The 18716-nt window shown below is 36.5% G+C and overlaps 1 long non-coding RNA gene across 1 annotated transcript; it reads right to left on the reverse strand.

Moving 5' to 3' along the window:
• Positions 1–2546: 2546 nt before the first annotated feature.
• Positions 2547–18236, reverse strand: LOC124448791. The gene is made up of 3 exons (XR_006949252.1): positions 18117–18236; positions 5352–5427; positions 2547–2752 (listed from the first exon to the last, which is right to left on the reverse strand). It is a non-coding gene; the product is annotated as an uncharacterized LOC124448791 (long non-coding RNA).
• Between the last annotated feature and the right edge of the window lie 480 nt (positions 18237–18716).

The raw sequence follows: 18716 nt of genomic DNA on the forward strand, positions 1-18716 counted from the left end.
GTAGTTTCCAGTTTTTAAACACCAAAACAAGATTGTTTAAAGACGCAGCGACATCAACATGATTTGGACCTAACGATTGTTTTGAATTTCCAGAGTTTTTCGTGAACCTCTATAGCTTTGTCGTAGTTTCCAGTTTTTTTAAACACCAAACCAAGATTGTTTAATAACAGAGTAACATCAACATGATTTGGACCTAACGATTGTTTTCGAATTTCCAGAGCTTTTTCGTAAACCTCTATAGCTTTGTCGTACTTTCCAATATCATAATACACAATACCAAGATTGTTTAAAGATGTGGCGACATCAACATGATTTGGACCTAACGATTGTTTTCGAATTTCCAGAGCTTTTTCGTACAACTTTATAGCTGTGTCGTATTTTCCAATATCATAATAAACAATACCAAGATTGTTTAAAGATGTGGCAACATCAACATGATTTGGACCTAACAATTGTTGTCTAATTTCCAGAGATTTTTCGTAAACCTCTTTAGCTTTGTCGTAGTTTCCAGTTTCAGTAAACACCAAACCAAGATTGTTTAAAGACCTAGCGACATCAACATGATTTGGACCTAACAACTGTTTTCGAATTTCCAGAGCTTTTTCGAAAAACTTTATAGCTGTGTCGAATTTTTTAATATCATTATACACAATACCAAGATTGTTTAAAGATGTGGCAACATCAACATGATTTGGACCTAACGATTGTTTTCTAATTTCTAGAGCTTTTTCGTAATGCACGATAGCATTGTTGTAGTTTCTAGTTTTTTCAAGCACATTGGCAAGATTGTCTAAAGTCGAAGCAACATCAACATGCTTTGGACCTAACAATTGTTTTCGAGTTTGCAGAGCCTTTTGATGATGTAATTTAGCTTTGCTATACTTCCCGGTGTCACAGTATAAAAGACCGAAGATATTAAACAACCAAGCTTTGTCATTACTAGATTCTTCGGATTTAAATTTATCCAATAGTTCAAGAGCAAGGTTGTATTTTCCAAAATGTCTTAATCTGTCAACAAAATATTGGAAAACTTGTAAAGTATTCATGTTGATTTTTGTCTTGTTCGTCTTTAATAATTGAACAATTTTTTCAAGATGTGGCATCAATTTGATTTCGTCGTCTCTTTCTTTAAACATGTAAAGTGCTTTAGATATTTGATCAGCGTTACTTTCCATTTCATGTTCTTCATTTGAATGTTCAGATTGATAAACAATAATTGCTTTGTGAACAATACGATGTAGACTAATGTCATTATTTTCTGAATGCAAGAACAATGAGCAGTCCTTTAAAGAAAGAGATATATCTTCCTTTGAGTGTTTGGAATCTATTTTTCGAACATAACAAATAATAATGTCTCGTGGTATAGGATCAAACGATATCACGGAGAAAAAGTTAATAACATTTGCCAATATTGAGGACTCTTCAGCATTTTGTCTGACAGCTAAAAGTGAAGCTTGTAACATACTTCTAGGATATACCAAGTTAAATTTAACAAAAGTGGCGTCAAAGTTTTCTTCTTCTGAAGATATTTTCTTTAAATATTGTTTCCAAGTAAATGAGCCGTTTGTTTTGTTTATACGACTGATATAATAACCAGCAGCAGCCAAAGCCAGCGGTTGACGATCTAATGCGTGCGATACTTCATTTAACAATTGATCATCAGCATGTTCAATAGTGTAATGCTTCAACAGTTGAAAAAATTCCCTATCATTCATTCCACTTCTGATAGAAATATGTTTGTTAAACTCATCGTCTTGAGGTATGGCATCTGTGTTCTTGATGGTTACTATGATTTGTCCATTTATCCACATGGGGTCACCTACTTGGGGAAGTAACGAAGAAATTTTGCTGAGCTGTACCACGTTGTCTACAATGATCAACCAATTGTGCCAAAATTTTAATCGTGTGGATACTAACGATCGCAAATTCTTCACTTTGTCTGTGATGGAACAGTTTTCATCTTCAAATTTTTTAATCATATACTTGTCACAGTTTAAACGGTATCCAAGTTCACAGTAAGTTTTTAAAAGAGATTCCTCATTTTTTCCATCGAGAGTCATTACAAATAAAGTTTTATTTTCCAATCACACGATATTTTTGACAAACCTGTCTGGCAAGTTGAGATTTACCACTGCCAGGATTACCAGTGATGTAAAATAGGTCAGTTTATCATTGTTATCATTCCTTAATTTTTCAAGATCTTTTATAATTTTATCTCGTAATTCGGTGCGTTCAACGAAAAATGATTAGGTTTTGAAGGAAGAACTTGGAATGAATAAAACAAATTCGATGATTTTTATTTCAATGATTTCATCGAGAGAAAATTTCATGTCTTGAAATGATTTTTCAATGATATTGACTATTTCATCAAAATCATCATCTGAGCATTCCCTTTCATACCAATGTGCGTATTTATTTCTTTCACAACGAAGTGCACGAACAGCATCCTTTGTTTTTTTGTCAAGATGTTTTCCAATTGAATTTGAAAAAATTATTGTATCAAATAATATCGTACAGTCCCACTTACTTGTGTCTCCATCCTGATATTTTTGTCGTGTTTTTTGGTCTATTTTTCTTCCTGCTTCCAAAGTGTAAAATTTGTTACCACTGTTCTCTGTATCATCCCATTCTCCATTAGTTGATTTGTAACGAGAATTCCATTGTTTAATGAAAAACTGAGCAAGTTCCTTTTGTACCACATTAATTATTTGCTGAATGTACGACAGATTTCTTATTCCTGACGATTCCATCTCTAAAAAATTTTGTATATATCAACTAGATAAAAATCAAGCAATTCCAAAACTCTATACAACCTTTATCAGTTTCCATTGAAGTCTCAATTTACATGATGACAAAATTAAACTTATTTGTTAATTGATTTAACTTCACCAAAAGTACTAAAATTACAAAAGAACCTGAAAACTAATAATGACAGAGAGCCTATATGCTACAGCTTTTACCAACTGCAGTATCCTGTCAAACAACCTTTAGAAACATTTTAAAAATATGATATTTTACCTTAAAGCTTGCGTTACAAAACAGACATAAGAATATATATTTCAATATTTGCATACTCATTTGTGAATGTCATGCATCTGTATCTAAGAATATGTTATAATGTTAAAGTTAATAGCCTTTTTTAAAGTTACTAAGGTTTATGTTTATTTAATTTCATAGAGTCTAACGCATTTAATAGAACTTGAATTTGTAAATATATTTGTTTTACAACATGTTGTAACAAAAGATCTTGTTTTTCTTTGGCTATATACGATAATTGATTGGCAATGGTAAAATTTTTTATCAATTTTAAGACCATGAACCACTAGAATATTAAGCAAAATCTGAAGCAAATAACTGACTATTTTAAATAAATTTTAATATGAAATGAGAATTTTTAATCTATGTTGATAAAATAACGCGTTTTGAGGGGATCATTTACGTAAACTCGAATGTATAATAAAGCATGATTTTGCAACTTTTTCGAGACTCATAAAAAATGAAATTACTTTTTTTTAAATTTGCAAGTGTTAAACACTATGGACAAGGATGTTAACCAGGAAGTTTTATTCTGAAACACAAGAAGAGAAGCTGTGAAGCATCATAATGAGGATAAAAGGCAGAAAAAGAAGACAAATATTGACAGCATTATCTTTCATTTGTTTAAAAAAGAGCTGTCATTCAGAGGACATAATAAATCAAGCTTTAGCTTGAATAAGGACAACTATAGAGCTTCCAAACTCATATGGAAATATACGTTTTGTCTTTGTCTTGAATGCCAGAAGTGACTTAGAAACGGCTGATGCACAGTTTGTGTTTTCACTGATGTATCACGTGACGTCCAGAATTCTTGATTGCCTAACTGTTTTGATGAAGTTATAAAGATATTCAATATCAGATTGATGACGAAATCAGAAAATTTCAGTTTTTTAATAATTTAATTTGACAAAACTTTTCATAAATAAACCTTAGCATCAACGAAAGACATTTGCAAAGCTACCATGATTATCAAAAGCGTGCATTTAAAATCTGGAACAATAAGATTTAAAAAGAAATCTTTGATAGAGTACCTAACTTTGAGGTTTTAGCAATGAAGATATTTCTTCTCTCAGTGGTCTGTTGTTTTTTCTACCTCTAGGAGGCGTGATTACCACCTCAAGTTAACCTCAACTTTGAACTCAGTATTTTACTTCACAGTAAATGAGTAGAAAACTAGAAACTTCTGTGCAACTTCCTAATTACAAACACAGACTCCAGCCTTAAGCATGTATCGAATTTCACGATCCCTTCGCCTTTTTTATTCTGATATATCTGCAGACGGTGTCTTCTTCGTCACTCTTAGCAATTCGACTTCTTTATTTTCATATATACGTTGCGTTGGTTTTAAAAATTGCTTGATGTTTGTGTTGATTTTTGTTGCAATATATAAACATGACGAATTATTTCAGTGTTGCAGGACTGACAACATTTCTGCACATGCACAGTTTTTTTTGTAAATTATTGCTTAAGTATTGTCGTTTACTAGAAATGTTGTTTTAATTACGATTATTTCTATTCAGTTTTTTGATTTCATAAATTTTACAAACAAAACTCATATTTCATTACGAGGACACTTTTTTTGGTCACCCACTGTAGATGTGTCGTATCACTGTGTGTGATAACACGTCAAAAATAACAACATTTCTTTCAAGTGTTGCCAACAGAAGACATGTTTGGTGATATAATGACCAAAACACTCTCAAAAGATTAATATCAAAACTTTACAAAGCTATTGGGACTAGTTGAAATCAAAGAATAATGATAAGTTATAAGTTTTTATCACGAAGATTTGTTAGTTTTGTTAATATAACTATTAAGTGGGAGTGTTAAAAGGAATTATTAAGTTGTAATATTCATATCTTAGGACACGTGACAAGAATAACGTCACATATACATGCTTCCTTTCATACAGATGTGCAGGATTGTTTGATTGCCTAGCTGTACTTATAAGGTTATCAAGTTGATAGAAAACCAGATCTTTAGTATTGCAAATGTATTGTATTGTAAAATGCAATGAATTTGCACATACAAACCTTAGCGTCAACAACTTGGCATCGACGAAAGAAAATTGCAACATCACAAAGATAAGCAAAATTCTTTAGCCCCATTTAAAATGTGGACTTACAAAATTGAACAAGCGATACTATAGTTTACGACAAAGATAAACACACTTGCTGATCAATATTTCTACTTCTAAAACGACTTAAATATCTAAACTATTCAATGATGACATGCATGAGTCCATTTGCGATTTTAAAGTAAATGTACTTCGTAGTGAGTCATAAAAAAGTAAATATACTTTAAAAAAGCCTTACCTTGGTTACGATGGCAGTGATTTGTTTTTGGTAAGCATATTGTTCTTGTTTGGAATTGTAACTTCGTTTGATTTATCTACAATTACAGAATTTACAAGATTCCATAAGTCACATTTATACGTCGTAATCGTGCAGGAAAATTCTTTGTTTTTTGTCTTAAAAACCTTTTACTGGTTAATGGCGTGTAGCCTTGAACAGTTGAACTTTTAGAAAGATTTAAAATTCTGACAACTTAAGATTCATATATTCTTCTTTCAAGTCGATGAGTGGAAAATTATTTTGTGCCACGAAATTTAAAACATCTTAAGAATAGATTGTTATGTAAAGCAAAGACATGGTTTTATGATTTTTATTGTTTTTGTTCATAAGTTTGATTATAATTTGGAACAAATTGATCAATAGAAAGTATAAATTTTAATAAAATATACCGTTTTTAAGATATTTTGGAAGTATGACCATAAAGTGGGAGTTGTGGTAAATTGTCATGTCAAATTATTTAGAGTGTGACTGTGTCATATTATAGATTATAAGATATAACGGATATTGAATTGATGTAAAATAGTATAGTTATGTTAAGAGAACACTTCCTCACCGCAATGCGTCATTGCGGTAGGATGTAGGTAGAAGCGGAATGGCAAAGTTGCGCGTCATATGTAAACGCTCAAAAACCACTTCCGAATAATTGTACATAAATATAGCTTGCAAGCGTTGGTTCGGGAGTTCGGAAAAGTTGACGTTATTGGTGTATGAATTGGTCATACAAATTTGATGAATTAGAGTCATATTGCAGAAGGCAATCAATTTCGAAAACGCAATTCTAGGATTGACGGTTGTCCGTAATCTTAACGAGATCAAATTTAATCATTCCGTGTTGCGAAGAACCAACGCTTGGAACGTAAAATCGTGCACAACACTGTAAATATCTTATTGAAGTGTTAAAATTATATATTCAAAATACAGTCCCATCGTTAGTGTGAAGTTTTAGAACAGTGAACCAGCACTTCACACAGATTGTGCGAAACGTTGTCCTTCGAGCCGGATATAGTAGCAGTATTGAAGAAGAACACAGAAATAGGATAAAGAGTTGTTTACGATGTCAGAGCTGACAAGAAAGCGACAGTCGAGGAGTGTGCATAAATCGTACGCCACAAAAGTTTTGTACAAGATGAGAAGTATGGTAAACGATAATGCGCCCCGTTAAGGAAAGTCGAACTGGAAAAAATGCGGCTTGTACTCGTACAGAAATTAGATACAATTTCGAAGTTGGACGATGAGATTCAGAGCTTGTTTAGAAAATGATGAAGATATTGCGGCAGATATTGACGGCTCATCGGAATACAGCTGTGAAGTTTTGGGCGCGTTGGCCGAAATCAACGAAGCGCTGAGCACGATAGAGACAAACAAGCGAAATGAGGAACTCGCCAACACATCAGCAAGTACAGTATCCAGTGGAGCACGCAGTAGAGTAAAGCTGCCTAAACTGGAGGTGAAAAAGTTCTCGCTCAAGATACAAAATTGGCGTGGATTCTGGGACTCTTTTGAATGTTCAATTCACAACAACGACGGATTGTCTGAGGTCGACAAATTCACCTATCTGAGGAGACTGGTGGAGGAGCCAGCCAAGTCAGCAATTTCGGGATTTGCTCTGACTTCGATCAACTATGCAGAATCCCTGAAAGTGTTAGAACGGAGATACGGGAACAAAGTGATGGTGCAAAGGACACATGTAAATGATATGATGAACTTAAAGCCCGTGTACAACGAGAATGATACGACGAGGCTGCGCAAGTTCTTTGACGCCGTGGAAACGAATTATCGAGGACTCGAGGCGCTCAGTGTAAAGGAGGAGACGTATTGCGAGATAGTCGTGCCCAATCTTCTAACAAAAATACCGGACTCATTAAAACTGACGATTACCATGGGAAGAGACTACTAAGAGTGGGGCATGAAAGATTTTGTCGACGCGTTGCAAGTCGAAGTGGATCTGCGGGAATGCCACAAATTATCAGTTGGGGAGAAGGACGAAGATCAACAAAGAAGACGGCGAGAACCAGGAACAGCTAACAGAGTGTTTGCCAGCCGCAAAAATCGATTGTTTTGAGTTTTCTGCAGTGGGGAGCAGAAACACGAAGAGTGCAAGAAGATGACAAGTCGGACAGAACTTATGCAACTTCTTCGTAAGTTTAAAAGATGTTTTGTTTGTCTAAAGAAAGGTCATTTAGCAAAAGATTGTCGTGCACGTACTAAATGTATTGTATGTGGGGAGGGTCATCATGTGTCTATATGTGACAAAGGAAAAAGGACGAAAGAAGGCTGAAAAACAGAGTGGTAGCGCAGAGAAAACAGAGCAGGTAAATGTGAGTAACGTGCATGTGAGTACAAAGACTAGGGTAGCCTTGCAGACTGCGCAAGTAATTCTTGTAGGTAAGAATAGGAAGAGAGTGCGTATGCTTTTTGACTCGGGATGTCAGAAGTCTTTCGTGACAAACAGGGCAAAACAAGTTGCGAAGCTTAATGTAGCAAGGCGGAATGGCTAGAGGTCAACACCTTTGGTGGTAGAACAAAAAGGTAAGATGACGTGGGTCGTCAATGCGAGGTCGCATCAGTTAGGGAAATTGCAAAATTCGTTTAGAGGCATTAGTAGTTCCACGTATTTGTACAGTAAAATATGAGCATATTCAGGTGGCTAAGGAGCAGTATTCTCATTTGAAAAATTTGTTTTTGTCAGATGTAAGTTTGAAGTAGGAGATCTTGGAAGTGGATGCTTTAATAGGAGCAGATAACCTTTGGGCTTTTCAGAAAGGAGAAATAATTAGGGGCAAAAAGGATGAGCGAGTTGCGATTGATATTTGTTTAGGATGGGTTTTAAGCGGTCCACTGAAAGGGAGCTCGAAAGTCAAAAACGCACATGTTAATTTAGTTTCGCAGACTGCAACGCAGAATACAAACAGCATAAACAGGCAGGTGAACAAGTTGTGGGATTTAGAAACACTTGGGGTCAGGGAAACTGACGATGTGCAGGAAGCCTAGTTAGATAAAATTGAGTTTAATGGGCATAAGTACTCTGTTAAATTGCCGTGGAAGCAGGGTCATGAGCATTTACCAAGTAACTATGCCAATAGTTTAGCACGCATGAAAGAGCAAATTAACGTGAACAATATGGCGGCGGTAGAAGTTCAAATGGACTTGCTCGAAATAAGCCGGATCATACGAGATATAACAGATATACATGCGATTAAATTAATAAAAGAAGAAGCCCTTTTGATGTTTGATGGTCAACGATTAAAGTGGACAGGTGACCTGACATCTTTGCGAAATTTTGTCGAAAACACCGTCGGATTGGTGGGCATTTGGAAATCGCCCGGAGGCAAATCAAAAAAGTTTGTTAGCAGCGATTTAGATTTGATTATAACTTGGTACCCGGGCAAGCTAAGTACAATGTCTTTTAATGGAAAGGACGGAGAATCATTTAGGAATTTGTTGATAAGCGTCTTGGAGTCCTCAAGCGCTAACTTGTCTGAAGTACAAGATAAGATTAACACCGATATTGAAAATAAGCATGAATCTGCTGAGCAAACTATACGTGAAAGCTGTGAAACACGGGGCGAACTTGCTAAATATGAAACGCGAAATTTCCCTGTATCGGCTTTTGACCAGTCGTCAATCGAGGAGTTACAGGACTTTATTGATAGTTCCTTTCAAAAACTTTCCTCACAAACAAATAAAGACTATTTAACGGAATCTCTTATCGGCGCAACTCCATGTCAAGCCGGAGACACTGAAACATCCTTAGAGGACAAGTTTGATGAGTTTAAAAATCAAATTGAATTAACGGTGTTTAAAATGGTGGCAAAAATTTCAGAACAAAAGCAAGTCATACTTAAAAACAAGCAAGATATATGCAAATTGACAACAGAAAATTTGAATCTAAAGTCACGCTTAACAAGATGGAAAGTGAAGTGCTTGTTTTGTCCCATGCCACGCCAACTATTCAACCAAAAATTCCTTTAAATGACGAAACGACTACATCGCAAAACAATGTGCCCTTAATTTGTAATGCAAAACCTGCTAATCTCGAGACAAGCGTAGGCGTGCAGGACTCAGTAAAATCCCCTGCAGCAGGTCAAGGCTGCAAGAGTAGAAGAACGACTCAAGTTCAAATTGATAAACAGCTTATTGAGTATCGACGAAAGCAACAAAGCAAATATCAGAAAGATTTCCCTTGTAATAAATGCTTAAATCAACTTGAGTCCCAATTACATGAATATCAATGCAAGCAGCGGAATAATTATCAAAGCTGTAAAGTCAGCGAAACGATTAACACTCAAAACCAGCAGGCGCAAAGAAATGAAATTCCTAGCAACGAACTTGTCTCTAAGAATACCGAGCATCAACGAAAACATCAGAGCAACTTTAATTCTGAAGTAGATAAAGACTTAAAAATCACACGTAGTGATAGAGTAATGAAGCGAGTACATTCGACCGCACCAGGCCATAAACAAACCCATTTTTTTCATCGTCAGTCGTTCCAACGACGCCCTTATCACCAATACTTCCATCAACAAGTTCCTTTGCAGAATCGCCAGTTGACTTCTTGGCATCTTCAGCATCGTTATTCCCATCAACAGAAATTACCAACGGAATTCAGTCTGACGAAAGAATTCAGAGAGGAACAACAAAAGTCTTGGAGAGAATACCTGTGCTATGTAAAAAAGGCGACAGCCAACAACACCAACACGATCAATTTATAGTTAAAGACATTTTTAAAGAAAAAGAAGATAGTACATTAGAGTGTTGTTTGTCTATCACACAATCGCTGAGTTCGTTCGAACAATACCTACACTAGTAAGATCGTCTCTTAATCCAAGCGATCATTATAACTTACGTTCCCGTTGCAGACCGTCTGGTCATAACAAAAGCAATTGTATTATTATTCCAAGAGTATCCTTTAAACGTTGTGGATCACAAATTGTATTTGTACCATCCATAATGTTGTCTAATATCATGTCGCTGGCCCCAAAAATCGATGAATTACATGCGTACATTGCCAGTTCAAGTGTGGATATTCTATGCATCGTGGAAACTTGGTTGCAAAGTCATATTGATGATAACATTGTTTCGCTACCTGGATATAATTTAATTAGACGCGATAGACGTGAACGCATTCATGGTGGTGTTTGCGTCTATATTCGAAATACAATTAACTTTAGCATCCTGCAAGACCTTTTAACAAATAAGCATTATGGTTAGATCTAAGACTGACCCGCTTACCAAGAGATGTGTCCAATATTATTTTATGTAATTTGTACCACCAATGACTATGATCAATTATCTTTTTGAATCACTACAAACATTTGAAACAAAATTTCCAAATTGTGGGATAATTATCTCGGGCGATTTTAACAAATTGAACGTTCGTCTGCTAAAGAATAGTTTCCATTTGCGTCAGATCGTAAATTTTCCTACTCGTGGCAATAATAAGCTGGATTTGATTTTAACAAATTTGAAAAATTTTTACGATCCTCCAATTAAACGTCCTCCCTTTGGACTATCCGATCATGTCACCGTAGAAGTGCAACCATTAAAAAGATCTGAAAACTCTGGGACTAAAGTAGTGGTAATGTCAAGGGATTTGCGACCATCCAAACGTTCGGCCTTTGGTAAATATTTAGAAGAGGTTAATGTCGAACAGTGGGTAGGAAGAAATAGTGACGACAAAATGAGAAATAGTGATGACAAAATGAAAATGTTAGAGATCATCATTAACTTTGATCTTGATTTCTTACTCCCTACAAAAAAGAAGGTGCTGATCAATAATGAGCCTCCTTGGATGAACAAATCGCTAAAACAACTGATCCGCCGAAGGAAAAAGCTTTTGCACAAAAGACCTTGACTCTTTCAAGAAATTAAGAAACCAAGTAAACCAAGAAAGAAAATCTTGTCGGAAACGTTTTTACCAAAACAAAGTAGAGGATTTAAAATCGTGTTCATCTGCAAGTTGGTGGAAGGAAATCAAAAAGTTAAGTGGTATTTCACCGTCGGTTTCTTCACAGGAAGATATGATGTCAACCTTGCAAAATATTGATAATGCACTAACACCCTCTGATCATTTTCCTGAGCAATTGCAAACATGATCAACGAATCCTTTCTAACACCCATGAAAGATTTCAACCCACTGCCCCAACATTTATGCTTTGATAATGAGAATGACGATTTTCCGAGGTTATTACCAGTCAATGAGTTTACTGCTTTCAAGATGTTGTCAGCTCTTAACGCAAGGAAAGCAACTGGCCCAGACGGTATTCCCGCCTGGGTTCTAAAAGAGAATGCTGATTTATTGGCCGCTCCGGTGGCAGATATTATAACAGCTCCTTTAAAGAGGCCCGGTTACCAGAATCATGGAAAAAAGCAAATATTAAATCAATTCCAAAGCAGAAACCTGTACGAGATATTAATAAACACTTAAGGCCTATATCACTTACTGCGATTGTATCAAAAGTAGCCGAGGAGTTTGTTGTGGAAAATTATGTCAAGCCAGCTGTACTTAAGAAGATAGACTCTAATCAGTATGGGGCAATCCCAAATTCAAGCACAACTATAGCTTTACTTAGTATGTTACAGTCGTGGAATAAAGCAACTGATTGTAACGGGGCGGCCGTTCGTGTGCTGTTATTGGATTTCAAGAAAGCTTTTGATCTAATTGATCATAACTTATTGGTTGAAAAACTACGTTCATTTGATATACCAAAATGGGTTCTACACTGGATTATGGATTTCCTCTCCTTCAGGAAACAAAGAGTAAAGCTGAAATTCGATTGCTTTTCAGAGTGGAAACTCGTACCTGCAGGCGTTCCGCAGGGCACAAAATTGGGGCCTTGGCTATTTTTGATAATGATTAACGATCTCAAATTACCAAATAATGAAATGTGAAAATTCGTGGACGATACCACTGTTAGTGAAGTAATTGAGAAAGATGAAACAAGTAACTTACAAAACCAAATGGACACATTAGCGAACAGCATCTCGCGTAATAAGTTCCAGTTAAATGAAACCAAATGTAAAGAGATGCGAATTTGTTTTGGATCTAATACCAATGACCTTCAACCAATCACCATCAATGACATTACACTGAATATTGTCCGACACGCGAAAGTTTTGGGATTGGTTATAGCCTGTAACCTTAAGTGGAACATCCACGTAAATGAAATAATTAAGAAATGCCGTAAACGCCTCTATTATCTTATTCAACTAAAACGAGCAAATATCGGAGTCAAGGAATTGCTCCAATTTTACAAAACGTGTATAAGACCTGTCCTGGAGTATGCTTGCCCAGTGTTCCACAATAGTCTGACATTGTATTTGTCAGATGACCTAGAGTCAGTCCAAAAGCGAGCATTAAAAATAATCCTGCCTCATCAAGAATATGAAAACGCTCTGCAGTTTACTAATTTGCAACGCCTTAGCGAAAGGAGGAATGATATAACAACAGCGTTGTTTCAGAAGATAGTAGCAGATACCTCACATAAGCTTCATGACCTTTTGCCTCCTCGTTTAGAACGTTCAACTATGGAACTTAGGACTCAATCTTCATTTAATACTAACTTTAATACCAAACGTTTTAGAAATAGTTTTATAACTTATAACTCATTGAAGATGTAATTTAGTTAATTTATTTATATATGAATTATATGTAATCTTAAACGTATTTCAGCAATATGGCTGCCAGTTTTAAGAAATAAATCATCTATCTATCTATCTATCTATCTAAGCGCTTGTCAAATGAGCCTGATTTGTTAAAGGAATATGATAAAATTATCAGGGATCAACTAAAATGGGAGTCATTGAAAGGGTTGACGAGTCAGAACCATGGATGAATGTTCATTATCTTCGTTCATCAAGCGGTTATACGTAAAAAGCCAAAACAACTAAGCTAAGAATAGTGTATGATGCATCATCAAAGGAGGGTAAGAAAGGGACTTCTTTGAATGACTGTCTTCATGTAGGACTATCATTAACACCGTTGTTGTTTGATATATTAATCATATTTAGGGAGAACAGAGTGGCCTTGGTAGGAGACATAGAGAAAGCATTTTTGAACGTAAAGTAGACAAAGCAGACAGGGACATTTAAGATTTTGTGGGTCAGAGATGCGACTAATGCCAATTTAGAGGTTGTTATTTACAGGTTTTGCAGAGTAGTGTTTGGATTAAATGCTTCGCCATTTTACTCAACGCTACGCTTAGGCATCACATAGTGCAATTTGCCGAATCACTTTGGTGGACAGGACCAAGGTGGCTGAGTAGTGTACAAAGAGAATGGCTGCAATCAGAGGTAGGCGTAACTGAGGAGAGTAAAGACGAAGAAAAGCGAACGGCACTGTTAGTAGTAGATACTAACGAAGAAATAGGTATTCCGAACGTGATCTCTAGAGAGAGGTACAGTAGGGTTGAGAAGTTATTTCGGGTAACGGCATTGGTCACACGATTTGTCAGGAACTTTATCGCTAGGATCAGAGGGAAACATGAAGATTTAACCTTCACGGAATTAGGGAGTCAGGAGATGAGTAAAGCAGAAAAACTTTGGTTGAAGGCTTCACAAGACAGGCTAAAGAAGGAGGATAAGTTCAAGCAGTTAGAGGTACAACTCAAGGTAGTAAAAGATGAGGGGTTACTAAAATGTCAGGGTAGACTAGCAGAATCAGACTTGGAAGAGGAAACGAAGTTTCCAATCTTATTACCAAAGGAAGGTAGATTGACGGAATTAATAGTTGAGCATTGCCACAAAAAGGTACATCATAGCGGAGTTAGGGCAACTTTAGCCGAGATAAGGTCAAGGTTCTGGATTGCACAAGGCAGACAGAAGGTAAAATCAATTCTCAACAAATGTGTCGTGTGTAAGAAATTAGAGGGTAAACCATATAATAGGCCTAACGAAGCAAACCTTCCGGCATTCAGAGTAGAGCAAGCGGAACCATTTTTGAAGACAGGGGTAGATTTTGCTGGACCACCGTATGTGAACAATACATCAGGAGGGACAGACATACAAAGTATACATCGCATTGTTTTCCTGTTGCGTAACTAGGGCCTTACATTTAGACTTAGTTAAAGATTTGTCTGCGGATGAATTCATGAGAAGCCTTTCACGATTTTCAGCTAAAAGGGGGACCCCATCATTAATGGTATCGGACAATGCGAAAACATTCAAAGCAACAGTCAAGACTTTAGAAAACCTCTATAATAATGCAAGTGTGCAAGGGTATTTGGGAAACAATAGGATAGAGTGGAAATTCAACCTAGAAAGAGCTCCCTGGTGGGGTGGATTTTTTGAAAGGATGGCTAGGTCAGTGAAGAGGTGCTTGAAGAAGGTACTAGGAAATCCTAGATTGACATTTGAAGAACTACTGAAAGTGATGATAGAAGTTGAGGCAACACTAAGTTCTAGGCCATTGACGTATACGAACGACGAGGTGGGTAGTGAACCACTAACTCCGTCGCATTTGGTGACGGGAAGAAGGTTTTTGTCCATGCCAGACGATGGGTCTGGTGAAGAGGAGTCTGATGAGGGTTACTGTAAAAAACGGTATCAGTATTTGAGTAAAAAAAATGCATTTCTGTAGAGTATTTGGTTGGTTTAAGAGAGTTTCATAAGCAGGACAAGGACAATGCCATTAGGGTAGTAGAGAAGGGAGATGTCGTGACTGTTTATGAGGATAATGTCAAAAGAGGAATTTGGAAGACAGGTGTAATAGAGGAGTTGTTTTTAGGGAGAGATGGGGTGGTAAGAGGCGCTAAGGTCAGGCTAGTTAAGAACGGAAAGTCATTCACATCAATCGTTCCGTCCAAAAGCTCTTTCCGACCGAGTTAAAGCACGACGAAAGAGAATGTGAGCAAAAAGAGAATGAAAAAAAGCTAAGAGGAAGGGAGGCAAAACATGAGGGTAGACGCAAGAGAGCCGCTGCTCTTGATTCCGTATGGAAGACACAGAGTATGCTTGATTAGTGGGACTAATCAAGGTGGGGAGTGTGTTGTAAGTTGTCATGTTAAATTATGTAGAGTGTGACTGTGTCTTATTATAGATTATAAGATATAAAGGATATTAAATTGATGTAAAACAGTATAGATATGTTAAGAGAACACTTCCTCGCCGCAATGCGTCATTGTGGTAGGATGTAGGGAGAAACGGAATGGCGAAGTTGCGCGTCATATGTAAACGCCCCAAAACCACTTTCGAATAATTATACATAAATATAGCTTGAAAGCGTTGGTTTAGGGGTTCGGAAAAGTTGACGTTATTGGTGTATGAATTGGTCATACAAATTTGATGATATAGAGTCGTATTGCAGAAGGCAATAAATTTCGAAAACGCAGTTCTAGGATTGACGGTTGTCCGTAATCTTATCGAGATCCATTTAATCATTCCGTATCGCGAAGAACCAACGCTTGGATCGTAAAATCGTGCACAACACTGTAAATATCTTATTGAAGTGTTAAAAATACAGTCGCATCGTTAGTGTGAAGTTTCAGAAAAGTGAACCAGCACTTCGCACAGATTGTGCGAAACCACCTTTGGGATGCCAGACGAATGCGCTACTGAGGATGGACCACCATTCACCACCGTCAAAATACCTCAAATAATGGGGAGTACACCACCGCCTCGCCTCCGTTGCATTTCCGCACTCAAATTGTCGCGCGGAGGTTGCAGTTAAAACTGTGAAACGCCTCATCACGAACAATACCGGCCCCACTGGTAGCCTCAACACAAACGCCTTACAAATTGCTGTTCTACAATATCGTAACACGCCTGATACTGATACGAAATTATCACCGCCACAATGCGTCTTTGGTAGACCTATTAAGGACTTCATACCAATTCCCCCCGGCCGTTATAAGCAACACGCAACCTGGAGCGAAACACTCGATGCTCGAGAGGAGGCTTTACGAAACCGGCACATGAGAGCGGCGGAACGTTGGTCAGAACACACAAGAAGATTACCACCTCTGTCCACTGGACATCACGTAAGAATACAGAACCAAACAGGACCGTACCCTACGAAATGGGACAAGACTGGAACAGTCATCGAAGTTCTTCAACACGATCAATACCGCGTCAAAGTCGACGGATCCAACAGAATTACACTAAGAAACAGAAAAATTTCTCCGGCATTTCACACCTGTACAAGAGCGGCCACCTAAATGTACTATTGATACGGACCTGCTGCTGATACCAAAAGTGTCAATGGAGAACCTTACTCCCAGCAAATTGACACCAGCCAACAGAAAACCAACATCGTCATTCCCACGTCTAGGACCGACGACACAGACTGATACCCTGGAGCCAGCACCACTACCGAACATAGATACCGCACCGCAGATAGAACTTCATCAAACGCAACCAAGATACCTGAGGATGCCAGAGAACCTACACCAGCGACCACAAAGCGTAGCAAGAAAGCAACACTAGCTCTACGCAGATTACTCGATTTCAACAAGAAAGGGCTGTTAGAAAATTGAGAGGATGAACAAATACCAAAGAACAACTTTATATTACGTTTTCCTATGCTGGAAAGACTTAAGGGGATAGAGCATAATGGGATAATCGTTGATTAATAAGGGGCCTGGACCCTACTGTTATTCTTGTTTGTCATTCGTAAACGAATGACCTCTGTATTTTGTCTCTCAATATATACTGTATTTTACAAGATCTTCATTTCGTAAAATAGACTAAGTCTTATCTAAAATATGCGTTTGTTTTCTCTAATGTTGGGAAAAGTAAAACTCACAGTTGGATAAGGTGACATTTCATTATATTCTGATAAATCAAGTGAAGGAAGGTGATAGAGAATTCTTGTTGTAGTCTTGTAGAAATTATACAGATTTGTTACCATCAAGTTCAATGTTTGGTTGTATCTTTTAGGTATATTTAACTACAAGCTGTTTCTGGTAATCTGAATTGATTCGTAAGGTGGCAAAAGTTAAGTTTATCAAAATCACAAGTCAAAAAGATGCTACACCCAGAATATAAAAATGTTCATTACTGTAATTGAATTGAATAATTAGTTTATAATTAGTTAATCGGTCTAATTTTAACGAGAAGAGCCTCAAACGTGGCATCATTATATAAGAATATCTGCTGTACACCACAATGTGGTCCAAAAGCTCTGTTTACAAATCGGAAATCAAAGATTTTTAGTTATATTTATTTAATGCTATGAATTTTCATGTATCACCTTAGCGTAAACAGTTCGACGAAAGATAATTGACGTTATTGTTGTATGAATTGCAACGTCACAAAACGACAAAACGACTAAATGTTTAAAATACTCAACGATGGCATGCATGAGTCATTTGCAATTTCAAACCAAATTTTCTTCCTGATTCATAAAAGTCATTTCATATCATCACAAGTATAATGAAATACACATATTTTATAAATATACTATCCGCACTCAAAGATAACTATAATTGCATGCTAACAAGCAATTTAAATTCCTTAGCAAGCAAGCACATTATGATAAACACGCCTTCCTTCAGATGACAGTGATTTTTTGGTAAGCAAATTGTTTGTATTTGTAGCTTTGTTTAGTTTGTATACAACAACAGGATCGCAAGTTGCTACGGGGATCTATGATGTAATATGGGTAGTACTAGGTTGAGACTAATATTTATTAAAAGTGTATTAATTATATTTGACGAACAACTTCTATGTAACATCTCATTTATACATCGTTAACACACATGATAATTCTTTGTCTTTTGTCTTACAAACCTTTTACTGGTCGACGATTGAGGCTTTGAACATTCGATCTTTCAGATTTCTTAACGTTCTGATAAGTTAAGCGTCAAATGGTTACGTCCTTTGAGTTGATACGTGGCAAATTATTTTGTGCAACTTAATTCAAAACATTAAAAGTTTATTGTTATGTAAAGCAAAGATACGGCCTTATGATTTTTATTGTTTTTATTAACATGTTTGAATTTTATTACCGTTTCCTTAGTATTTTGGGAGTTTGTTAAAAAAAACCTTAGCTCCATAATTAAGAGTTGGTCTTATACATGAAAATTCACAATATCAGATTGTAGAAGTTTTGTTTCATTTGATTGTCTAAACAGGCCTTCGTAGGCTTAAATGTTGGGAAAAGTAAATTTCACGCCTTGAAAAGATAACATTACATTATATTCTGATAAATTAAATGAAGTTAAATGAAGGAAGGCTGATATAGAATTCTTATTGCAGAAACTATAAAGATTTGTTAAGATCATGTCCGATGTTTGGTTGTATCATTTAAGTATATTTCAAGCTGTTTCTGGTAATAAGAATTGATCCGTAAGATGGCAAAAGTTAAGTCTATTAAAAGCATAATTCAAA

Source organism: Xenia sp. Carnegie-2017, unplaced genomic scaffold (assembly GCF_021976095.1).
Source record: "Xenia sp. Carnegie-2017 unplaced genomic scaffold, XeniaSp_v1 HiC_scaffold_23, whole genome shotgun sequence".
Taxonomy (NCBI): Eukaryota; Metazoa; Cnidaria; class Anthozoa; order Malacalcyonacea; family Xeniidae; genus Xenia; species Xenia sp. Carnegie-2017.